At 58.5% G+C, this 10,704-nt stretch overlaps 1 protein-coding gene across 4 annotated transcripts in view; it reads right to left on the bottom strand.

The window, feature by feature from the left end:
• LOC138843915 (uncharacterized) overlaps nt 1-10,704 on the bottom strand; it is a 172,608-nt gene that overhangs the window by 50,464 nt on the left and 111,440 nt on the right. The gene's annotated exons all lie outside the window — the stretch shown is intronic.

Below are 10,704 nucleotides of genomic sequence, written 5' to 3'. Positions count from 1 at the left end.
GCAATCCTTGAACGAAGCAGTCAACAAACAGGGACAAAAGCAGACATTCACACACCTCCAAGCAAATCCCTGCACTTCTGACTCCCTCTTTCAATCAGGCAGGAGGATAACTCTGCAACTTCTACAATTATTTTATTTTTTAAATCATTCTCTGCCTATGTTTTCACTCTGCAAACAATGCTTGCTTTTCTAACACAAACCTTACACAGTTTATACTCATTTTAGAACAAAGGCATAGATTATGTTCACCAAGCCACAAAAAAAAAAAAAAAAAAAAAGAAAACACACACACACACACACACACAACTTGAAACTATCAGGAAGCCAAGATGGACAGAGAGGCGGGGTACTAAATCTTTCAGCCCAGGCTCTTGTCATGCACAGAGATGGGCATTCTTCTTAGTGCTGGCTCAGATAAGGGAAGTTTTATCCAAAAGGTGAGAAAGTGCACACACACGTGAGCACAGGTTGCCCACAGCGAGACACCCGTCCTGAGTGGGCAGTGGGTCTAGAAGATCCTGTCCAACAGGACAAAGGGGTGGGGTAGGGAAGCTGAGAGAAGCACCCCATCCCTCCTGCAGCCACGGACTTGTGCCTCCCAGTGTTGGTCTCTCTTAGGAGGTGGTGGTAGGGGGCTCCATGAGGATGAAGCCACCTGGGAGTTCCCTGGCACCTCTGGGAATTCCACGTGGAGCTCCAAGTCCATGCTCGCTTGGCGTCTTCCCCAGTTCCCGGATGAAGCAGACACATCCCGGAAAGGGGGTGTTTTGACTGACAAGTGGGAGGATAGGATTACACACGGGCTGGAGGTGCTGGTGACTTCCAGCACAGCAATGCTGAGCTGGCTGCCTGCCTAGCGTCTACCAGTGGGCCACCGCGTGGGTTTGCTTGGAGCCCAGTGGTGGGCGTGGGCTCACGCTTTCCGTCACTGTTCTCGAGGCCGAGGACTGCAGCCCTCAACTGTCCTGCAGCGGCCATGTTCCGAGTTCTGCTTGGCAGTTGTGCAGTGAGGGGACCTGGCCTACGGGGCATGGTCAGTGCACTGGAGAGAAGCACTCGTGTCTCTGGGACTCCAAGCTCTGAGTTACAACTGATGGAGGAGAGACTCAACCTCCCCACACACCTTCTTCCCAGATGTGTCTCGCTCACTTTGTCCCGGCAGTCCAGAGATGAAGACCCTGCCGATCTCTGAGCACCCTTCAAACCGGCCTGTTTTCAAAGACCCACAACTTTGGATTTGAAAGCGTCACGACTCCCGGGGCTGGGCCGAGGGGAGGAGTCTCTACCCGACACCTTCTCGGTGCCTCCTCTGTGGGCTGAGTGTTTCTGTGTCCACTCACCCAAGGCAGGACTCCTGTCCTTGCTTTCCCTCTCAGGACACCAAGGCTTTGCTGCTGACCAGGGGATGCCGCCGGAAACAGCAGTACTAGCACTGAAGCCAGGCCTGCTGGGTGCCAAGGCCTGGGCTCTTGTCCACTGCTGGGTGCCAAGGCCTGGGCTCTTGTCCACACGGCAACAGGACTCAGGATTGTGCAACAGCTGGAAGGAGCCCAGAGTGCCTGGCCCGCCACGGCAGACCGCCCGCCCGCCCGCCCACTCCTTCTGCACACAGCTGCCAGATCCACACATTTCACAGACGAGATCGCTGACCGTCAGCTAACTTAAGCGCTTCGCCAGGCCACAGCTTTTGCAAACACTGGACACGCTCACACACTGTGACATTCATCAATCACCCATCGCACTGGAGTCACCTTTATTGGGATACAATTTATAGTCAGGAGACGTCACCCACTTCAGATACAGAAATAGGTGATCCAGACATCGTCTGTCAGCCCCTAGGACTGCTGACTGCACTCTGCCCTCTGCCTGAGCCGCAGCAGTCACTACAGGTGGGGCGCCATTCCCCGGAACTCCACACAGCTCGACTCACTCAGTGCACTCCCCCCACGGACGACCCTGGGGTCTACTCTTGTCCCTTTGGGTCCATCACACAGATGTGCCATGGTTTGTTTCTCCCGGTGGCCTGAGACACAGCTGAGTTATTTGCAGCTCTCCCAGCTGTGGTGAACAGCACTGCTATGACCCTGTGTGCACAGGCCTATACGTGGTCCTGGGTTTACTCGCCTTGGATAAATACCCCGAGGGGTGCTAGACTTGTCAAGGAGCGTGCGACTTCCTAAGAAGCCAACAGCATCCACAGGGATCGTCCTCCTTCACACCCCCACTGGCAACACTGGGTCCCTATGGCTCCACATTCTTGCCAACGGCTGTCAGCACTTCCAGTGTTTCAGTCTTAGTCATTGTGGTAGTGGTTTTTGTCGACATTCCCCTGACGACCAGCGACGTGCAGCACTGTGTGTGTGCTCAGTGGACACTAGAGTTCCTTCTTCCACGTGCCCTCCCTTGACTCAACTCTCTGTCACTGATATGGAACGGCACTGTTCCTGTATTCTGCAAACAAGTCCCATGTAAGATGCTCGCTGTGGCGCCACACACGCTCCGACTCGAGCACTCCTCTCCCCGAGCTGTGGAGTTCAGCCACCTCCCCTGGAGTGCAGGCAGGAGCTGAACATGTGCCCCCCGCAGTGGTGTGGCACCGAGGTGCGTGACGTCACTGCAGAGCAGCTCCTAAAATCCTGCAGCCGTGCCTGAGGCCCCTCTCTCACTCTCCAGTAGGAACCAGCTGCCCTGCTGAGCCCAGAAAACAGTCCATGGAGAGGCCCACATGTCCAGGCATGAGAGGGCCTTCTCCCAAGTGCCACCTAGGTGGGCCTGGGAGCGAGTCCTCCCGCAGCCGAGCCTCTGGTGGCCACAGACCAGACCAAGCTTCACTGCGCCCTCCTGGCTCTGGCCAGATGATTCACGCAGCTGTTTCAGGTGCTGACCTGGGGGTTAATTCACAGCACACCCAGGGCATGGCAAACGCTGCTCCCACGGTCCGTGGCCTTGCACGCACCTAAGCGCATCTCTTCAGAGCTCTCAATTTTGATAACATCACTTTTTCTTTCAAGGTTCGTGATTTCTGTGCCCATCCAAGGACTCTCCGCCTACGTCAAGGACATACAGATGTTTCCTGGTGTCTCTGCATACACTTTTTATTGTTTAGGTTCTTACATTCGCGTATGTGACCCATCTTGTTCACAGTCTCAGGCACGAGTCAAGCTTCAGGCTTCCTATGCACACGCCTAGCTGTCCCTCACCACCTGCACACCCCAGGGTGGGGTCAGCCTGTGGCCCCTTCTGTCCCGCTGACCCATGGCTTTACCCAGAATCTTGAAGTGGTGGGGAGGGGCCTCCAGCTGGGCTCTGCTTTAGTCATTTGCATCAGCCTTCCAATGCTCACTGAAGCAGACTGCTGACACTTTAGGAATGCACAAGTCTACAGGTCAATTAGGAAGAGCTGACACCTTCAAGTTTTTGAGTCTTGACTCCATATATCCTTAGATGGCTGGAAACAGCAGAGGGGAAGCCCAGAACAAAGCACTTCATAGGGGAGGCAGGGTCCAGAGAACACGCGTGGAAACCCAAGCAGAGCCGGTCTAGGCCCGTGGGGTCTTCTGTGAGGGCACAAGGCGGCCAGCTAGGGAGAGCTCTCTAGTGGGAGAGAGAGCCGGAGATGGAGAGAGAGAGGGAGGAAGAAAGTGATGGAGAGAGGAGGGGAGCAGGAGATGGAGGAGGCAGCAGGGGATGGAGCGAGAGAGGGGAGAGAAGGGGGGATCTGTCTGACCTCCTTAAGACAAGCAAACAAAACCAAGGAAAATCTGGAAGTGTGATTCTTGGCACGCTCCCTAGGACTAGAGGTTCTTAGTTTCAGGTTTCTCCTCTCGGGGCTGCTCTGGCCAGCGAGAAGAACACAACCTCCCTCTGACAGAACAGCGTTCTGGGTGTGGGGTTTCCTCCTTAGCCCACTGCAGCACCACAGCTCCACGGAGGCCAGGCGCCGAGCGTCCTGCCGGCCGAGACCAGCTCACAGCGTCCCCACGGCCAGCGTACCTCAGAATGACTGCCGGCTCGCCCACGGCCCGCCTAGACGGCGCAGCGCTGGCCCCGTGGGCACAAGTCTCCGTGCTGCTGGGCTGGCACCCGGCGAGGAGGCTGCTCCCAGTGTGGCTCCACACTTGTTGTTTCTCAGCTGACAGATTTTAGCCGAGGGGTTACTTAGCTTTGTTCCGTAACTCGGCGTGCCCAAGGACACGGGCAGCCTTGTAAACCAAGCCTGTGTCCTCCCCTCTGTGTTGTAAGCTGTCTCAATGCTGTTGGCATCAGAGGCCAGCTGGAGTTTGCACTTGGGAGGCCACAGAACGACACAAAGACGCTTTCTGCTGATGGGGAGAGAGGGTGACTCCCCAGGGCTCTAGGACAAAACCTGAGCAGCCGCGAAACATCCCTGGGGGCAACCCGAATGCTCGTTTTCCACGGTGGCCTCGTGGTTTCTATGCTGTTGTTTCCCGTGGTGATGACCTCACGAAGACAAGGACGCCCAGAGTCAGTGTCCCCAGCTCACCGCAGCTGTCTTTAGAAACAGCCTCACCTCATCCTGCACAGCCGTGGCTGCTCTCGTCCTCCAGAGCCCGCAGGGACCCGGCCCGCTGCCCTCTGGGAAGGGCCTCCTCCCCCAGCACAGTGCTGACCCCAGGCCTGGCGGAGCCGCCCGGAGGGATTTGTCCCCACTCCATTCCCGAGGCGCCAGAGCCTCAAAGCCTGGGTCCAGCTCAGCGCTGCACTTCACTCTGGGTCCCCTGTGGCCTTGATTGGGGGGGGGGTACCTGGGCTCCGCCAGGGCAGCTCTGTAGCGCCCCGGACTGCGCTTCAGGATCATGTGTGCAGTCAGCTCTCCACGCTGCGGGGCACCTGCGCCCTACTGGGTGCTGCCCCACATGTGTGCTCTCCGCAGTCTTGCTGGATACTGCCCTCTCTGAGCAGGTGCAGAGTAACAGGCAGAGCCCCTGGGGCGTTCCAGAAGGTGCTGCCAGCTCACAGGACCACGGGGAGCGCACAGAGCCATCCCAGGGGCATCCCAGGATTTACCACTGAGCCCCCCTGGGGAGCAGCCTCTGCTGCCCTAGGCAGTGGCCACTGCAGGTACAACACCCATATCCCCACGCTAGATACCCGATGCCACCACAGGCACTGCCAGGTCCCTGTGACCTGCAGCTGCAGGGCAGGGCCTCGGCCGTAGGTGGGGAGGTGGGGAGCAGGGGATGAGACTCAGGATGGGGAGTCCCCGCTGCAACCATCCCAATCTCAGACCAGGAAGCCGGGCTGGGCAAGGTCACACGACATGCCGAGGTCACTGGCAGGGTGTGTAGCCAAGTCCCCATGTGGCCTGCAGTGCACAGGGCGCCCTCACGAACAGGGACAGGAGAGTGTGGCCACGGGTCCATCACCTCTGTCATGGCAGGGGCCGGCAGCACTGCCCCTGTGTTTCAGGACAGTCCTCAAGGTGGCTCCATGACGTCCTACACTCATCCCAACCACCCTTGTACAGCAGGCATGGGCAGGAACAACGTGACTGTGCTCAGCCAGTCCTGATGGCCGGCACTGGGCAAAGGCTAGAAACGGGGTGCACCCATTGCACACGGAACCAAAGCTCTCCACGCCACAGTGTGTCTTCTCAGCAGCTGTCTGCACTGCAGCCCCCGATGCTGGCAACCGCCAGGGAGAACAGTGCCCACAGGCGGGGCACTGAGGAATGCTCCCGTCTCTAGACAGAGGAGCACTGCGCACAGCGTGAAGCTGGGAGGAACCAGGGAGAGTGGCACAGACAAACTGGATCTGTGGGGAGCCCCGGGGCCCTCTGCCATGGAGCTGGGCCCGCCAGCAGGGAGGTGACCAGAAGGTCAAGGGCCCTAACCCAGAGCCAGGGGTGCAGACGCTGGGAGCAGCTGCTTACTCCCGGAGCATCAGCGCCAGCCAAGCTCCTTCCCTCAGTGAGCCTTCACAGGGCGCTTCTACCCACCTCCGAAGCGGCCCTGAGTGCCGCACACCCACGCACAGGTGAGGGGTGTAATGTGCACAGCCTCTCTAATCGAAAACACACTTCTCCTCTAACCAAAACTTCTCAACATGCTGAGCAGGACAGCTCCCCACAACAAGCAGGAAAAGCAGCAGTTCTGCAGGGACCAAGCCCTCCCCGCCCCAGGGCCGTGCAATACCACAGCCGTCCGGCGGAGCCGGAACTGCCCCGGGCAGCCTCTGCCTCTCCAGAGGCTGCAGAGGAGGAAGCGCTGGAAGCAGGCCCCTCTTCAGGCCACCCCACCCCGTCCACCAAGCCTCTGCTGGGTGAGCAGGAACCACCCACAGGCAGACCCCAGCAGAAAATGTCACATCCCAGAAGGCTGAGACCGGCTTTTAACACACAACAGCCAATTCTGGGTAATCAGTGAATCACTTAACAATGAGGATAATCTGCAGGGATTTCGATAAAACAGAAAAACATTTACAAGGGTTTATTCTCTCTGTCACAGCCTGGACCAGCTGAGGCCGGCCAGTGGGGCTGGGAGTCTGTGGGCCCCTGCAGACATGGGTAGAATGTCCTTCATAAGCAAGCTGTCGGCTGTGGCTGGAAAGCCTGTCTCCAGGCCAAGTGACATCTCCCCACTGACAGCTTCTTGTGCCGCATGTGTGACCTTGCGGCCTTAAATCACACCTTCGGGGTGGCTGCCACCTTCCACTCAGAGCTAGCAGAGGAGGGGGTCTGAGCCCCTAAGGAGACGGACGATCTCCAGGAGACCCCCCCAACTACCTCCTTTAGCCCCAAGCCAATCAACATACGTATGTGAAACCCCCATCCAATGGGCACCCCCAACAGTATGACCCAATGAAAAAAACAGTAATGTCTTAAAAACCTGGGACACTTCCTCGGAGCCAGTCTCCACTCGGGCACTCCCCCCGGGCTCCTCCCAGACCACACGGGACACTTCCTCAGAGCCAGTGTCCACTCGGGCACTCCTCCCGGGCTCCTCCCAGACCACACGGGACACTTCCTCGGAGCCAGTGTCCACTCGGGCACTCCTCCCGGGCTCCTCCCAGACCACACGGGACACTTCCTCAGAGCCAGTGTCCACTCGGGCACTCCTCCCGGGCTCCTCCCAGACCACACGGGACACTTCCTCGGAGCCAGTGTCCACTCGGGCACTCCTCCCGGGCTCCTCCCAGACCACACGGGACACTTCCTCAGAGCCAGTGTCCACTCGGGCACTCCTCCCGGGCTCCTCCCAGACCACATGGGACACTTCCTCAGAGCCAGTGTCCACTCGGGCACTCCTCCCGGGCTCCTCCCACACCAGACGGGACACTTCCTCGGAGCCAGTGTCCACTCGGGCACTCCTCCTGGGCTCCTCCCAGACCAGACGCTTTCCCTGTCGCTTGCTGATTGAATATAAGTTTCTGCCTCTTTGCAAACTGTTTCCCAGCTTTTGATTTCTACACTAAGCTGAGGCAAAGAACCCCCGAGGCTCGCTCTGGCAACCACCCTCCCCTCCTGACCAGCAACACCAGCTTCACTGATGTCACAAGTTCAAGGGCTGAAGAACGAAGATCACGTCAATGAACAGTGCAACCGAGGATCAACGAAAGCATCTGGGGCATCTTGGGGCCTGGCACTCTGAGAGGCAGAGGGACTGAGTCAGTGTGTGTCTGGGGTCGCCACAGAGCAGGGTATGGATTGCCGTCCACCACATGGGCAGGCCAGGACCCGGCCTGCTGACGCTGCTCAGGGTGCTTGCTGTCTCCTACACTGCCCAGCCTCACCAAGGAGTCCACTCAGACAAATCTACGCCTGGGTCCGAAATCACCTCTTGGCCAGGTCTACAAGCTCCGTGTGTTACTTTTCTTTGAGGTGAGATTGTTTTTTGTTTATCTCAGATAATGCTTAGCTCTCAAACATTTGTAGCAGCCAGTGTACCGCTCAGAGCTTCTCAAGCGCCACCCTCAGCACACTGGTAGCCCAGGAGGAGGCTGGGATGGCCACAGCCTGTGCGCTCAGCACCCTGGCCATAGGCAGCTGCACCCAGGCTCCTGTCTCCTGCCCAACAGGCTGCTTCTCACATTCACTGCCCGACCGCCTGCCGCCTGCCGAGCACAGGAAGAGCCCCTGGGGAGGCCATCAGTGTCAGCAACATCCTTGGGAGAGACAAGAACCCTCGCGGGGCACAGGGTGGGGACGAGGAAGCGAGCACGCGGGACAGGAGCCCTGGGCAGCCTCATCCGCTGGCAGCAGCTCCGTTTCCGTCTGCGTCCACTCGGAGACTCTCACCGCTGACGCTGCCGCCGCCTTGCTGAGAGCACGCCGCCGTGACTCCCGGAGCATCAGTGCCGGCCAAGCTCCTTCCCTCAGTGAGCCCTCAGCAGTCAGTGCAGAAGCCAGCAGAGGACCGAGGACGGGGCTTCAGGCAGCAGGACGTCCCCCACGGCGAGGCGAGCTGCTGGGAGCCCCGTTCAAGCACTCGGGGACACTGGCGTGACTCCCGGAGCATCAGTGCCGGCCAAGCTCCTTCCCTCAGTGAGCCCTCAGCAGTCAGTGCAGAAGCCAGCAGAGGACCGAGGACGGGGCTTCAGGCAGCAGGACGTCCCCCACGGCGAGGCGAGCTGCTGGGAGCCCCGTTCAAGCACTCGGGGACACTGGGGCCCAGTGTAACCACAGCAACGAGGAGAGAAAGAAGCCAGAGAAGCTGAGGGACTCGGTGCTGTGCACAACAGCCGCCAGCTCCTGGCCTCAGGCTTCCCTATTCTCTTCCTGCCAGAAGAGTTTAAAGAGGAAGAACACTGGGTATTTTTCTCTCCTTACCAAGTGTATACATTCAAGGAATTTTCTGTCAGGATACTTGCTCGCCCCAGAAACAATGTGACAGAATTCAGTGACTACACACGATAAGGAATAGTTTTTGAAAAAAAATAGACTGGAGGGGCCGGCGCTGTGGTGTAGCAGGTAAAGCCGCTGCCTGCAGTGCCAGCATCCCATATGGGTGCCAGTTCTAGTCCCGGCTGCTCCACTTCCCATCCAGCTCTTTGCTATGGCCTGGGAAAGCAGTAGAAGATGGCCCAAGTGCTTGAGAGACCAGCTTGGGAGACCTGGAAGAAGCTCCTGGCTCCTGCCTTCAGATCAACATTGCTCCGGCCATTGTGGCCATCTGGGGAGTGAACCAGCAGATGGAAGACCTCTCTCTCTCTCTCTCTCTCTCTCTCTCTCTCTCTCTCTGCCTCTCCTTCTCTCTCTCTCTCTGCCTCTCTTCTCTTTTTAACTGTAACTTTAAAGTAAAATAAAATAAAATCTTAAAAAAAAAAAGAAAAAAAATAGGTTGGAAACGTCTATCAACAAGTGACAGTGGCCACTCTCAGTGGGCAATAACTCCAATCCCGGGGGAAAGAGGAGAATGTGGTTGGAAGATGTACCATGTTACAGTCAAAATCTAGTTCTGGATAAAAGCAAAAAACAAAGCATATAAATAATTAGGAAATTAGGGGAGATAGGAGGGGAGGAGAGGGGTAGGGGAGAGAAGGGGAGAGGAGAGGGGTGGGGAGGGGAGAGAGGAGGGGAGGGGAGAGAAGGGAAGGGGAGATAGGAGGGGAGGGGAGGAGAGGGGTAGGGGTAGGGGAGAGGAGAGGAGAGGAGAGGGGTAGGGGAGAGGAGAGGAGAGGGATAGGGAGAGGAGATGGGTAGGAGAGAGGGGAGGAGAGGGGAGGGGAGGGGAGAGGGGAGGGGTGAGAGAAGAGAGGAGAGGAAGGGAGGGGAGAGGGGAGGGGAGAGGAGGGAAGGGGAGATAGGAGGGGAGGGGAGGGGAAGGGAGGAAAGGGGAGAGGAGGGATAGGGGAGAGGGGAAGAGAGGGGAGGAGTAGGGGGGAGGAGGGGAGGAGGGGAAGGGAGGGGAGGGGAGAGGAGGGGTAGGGGAGAGGAGAGGGGAGGAGAGGGGTAGGGGGGAGGGGAGGGGAGGAGGGGAAGGGAGGGGAGGGGAGAGGAGGGGTAGGGGAGAGGAGAGGAGAGGGGAGGGGTAGAGGAGAGGGGAGGAGAGGAGAGGGGAGGAGAGGGGTAGGGGAGAGGGGAGGGGAGGGGAGGGGAGGAGAGGGGAGGAGAGGGGTAGGGGAGAGAAGAAGGAAGGGGAGGGGAGGGGAGGGGAGGGGTAGGGGAGAGGAGAGGGGTGGAGAGGAAAAGAGAGGGGAAGGGAGGAGAGGAGGATTGGGGAGGAGAGGAGGAGTGGGGAGGAGAGGAGGAGTGGGGAGGAGAGGGGAAGGGAGGGGAGGGGAGGAGAGGGGAGGGGAGGGGAGGAGAGGGGAGAGGTAGGGGAGAGAAGAAGGAAGGGGAGGGGAGGGGGAGGGGAGAGAAGAAGGAAGGGGAGGGGAGGGGGAGGGGATAGGGGAGGGGAGGGGAGAGAGAAGAGGAGAAGAGGGGAGAGGGGGGAGGGGAGAGGAGAGGGCAGGTAAGGGGAGAGGACAGGGGAGGGGAGGGGCAGGGAGAGGAGGGGAGACAAGGTAAGGGACCTGTGGGACCACCCACAAGACTAACATGTTGCAGAGTCTCAGAGAGATGAGAGGAGACGGCAGAGAGAGTAACTGAGGAAACGAATGGCAGAAAACTTTCCAAAACTGATGGAGAACATGAATCCACGCTTTCAAGAAGCTTACCCAAGTCCAAGCCGTCTGAAAGCACACAGGTCCACACCGGGGCACACTGACTGAGACTGTCAGGAGACAAAAGACAGCAGCAAG

The sequence above is a fragment of the Oryctolagus cuniculus genome, chromosome 9 (genome assembly GCF_964237555.1).
Source record: "Oryctolagus cuniculus chromosome 9, mOryCun1.1, whole genome shotgun sequence".
NCBI lineage: Eukaryota > Metazoa > Chordata > Mammalia > Lagomorpha > Leporidae > Oryctolagus > Oryctolagus cuniculus.
This window is presented reverse-complemented; position numbering and strand designations above follow the sequence as displayed.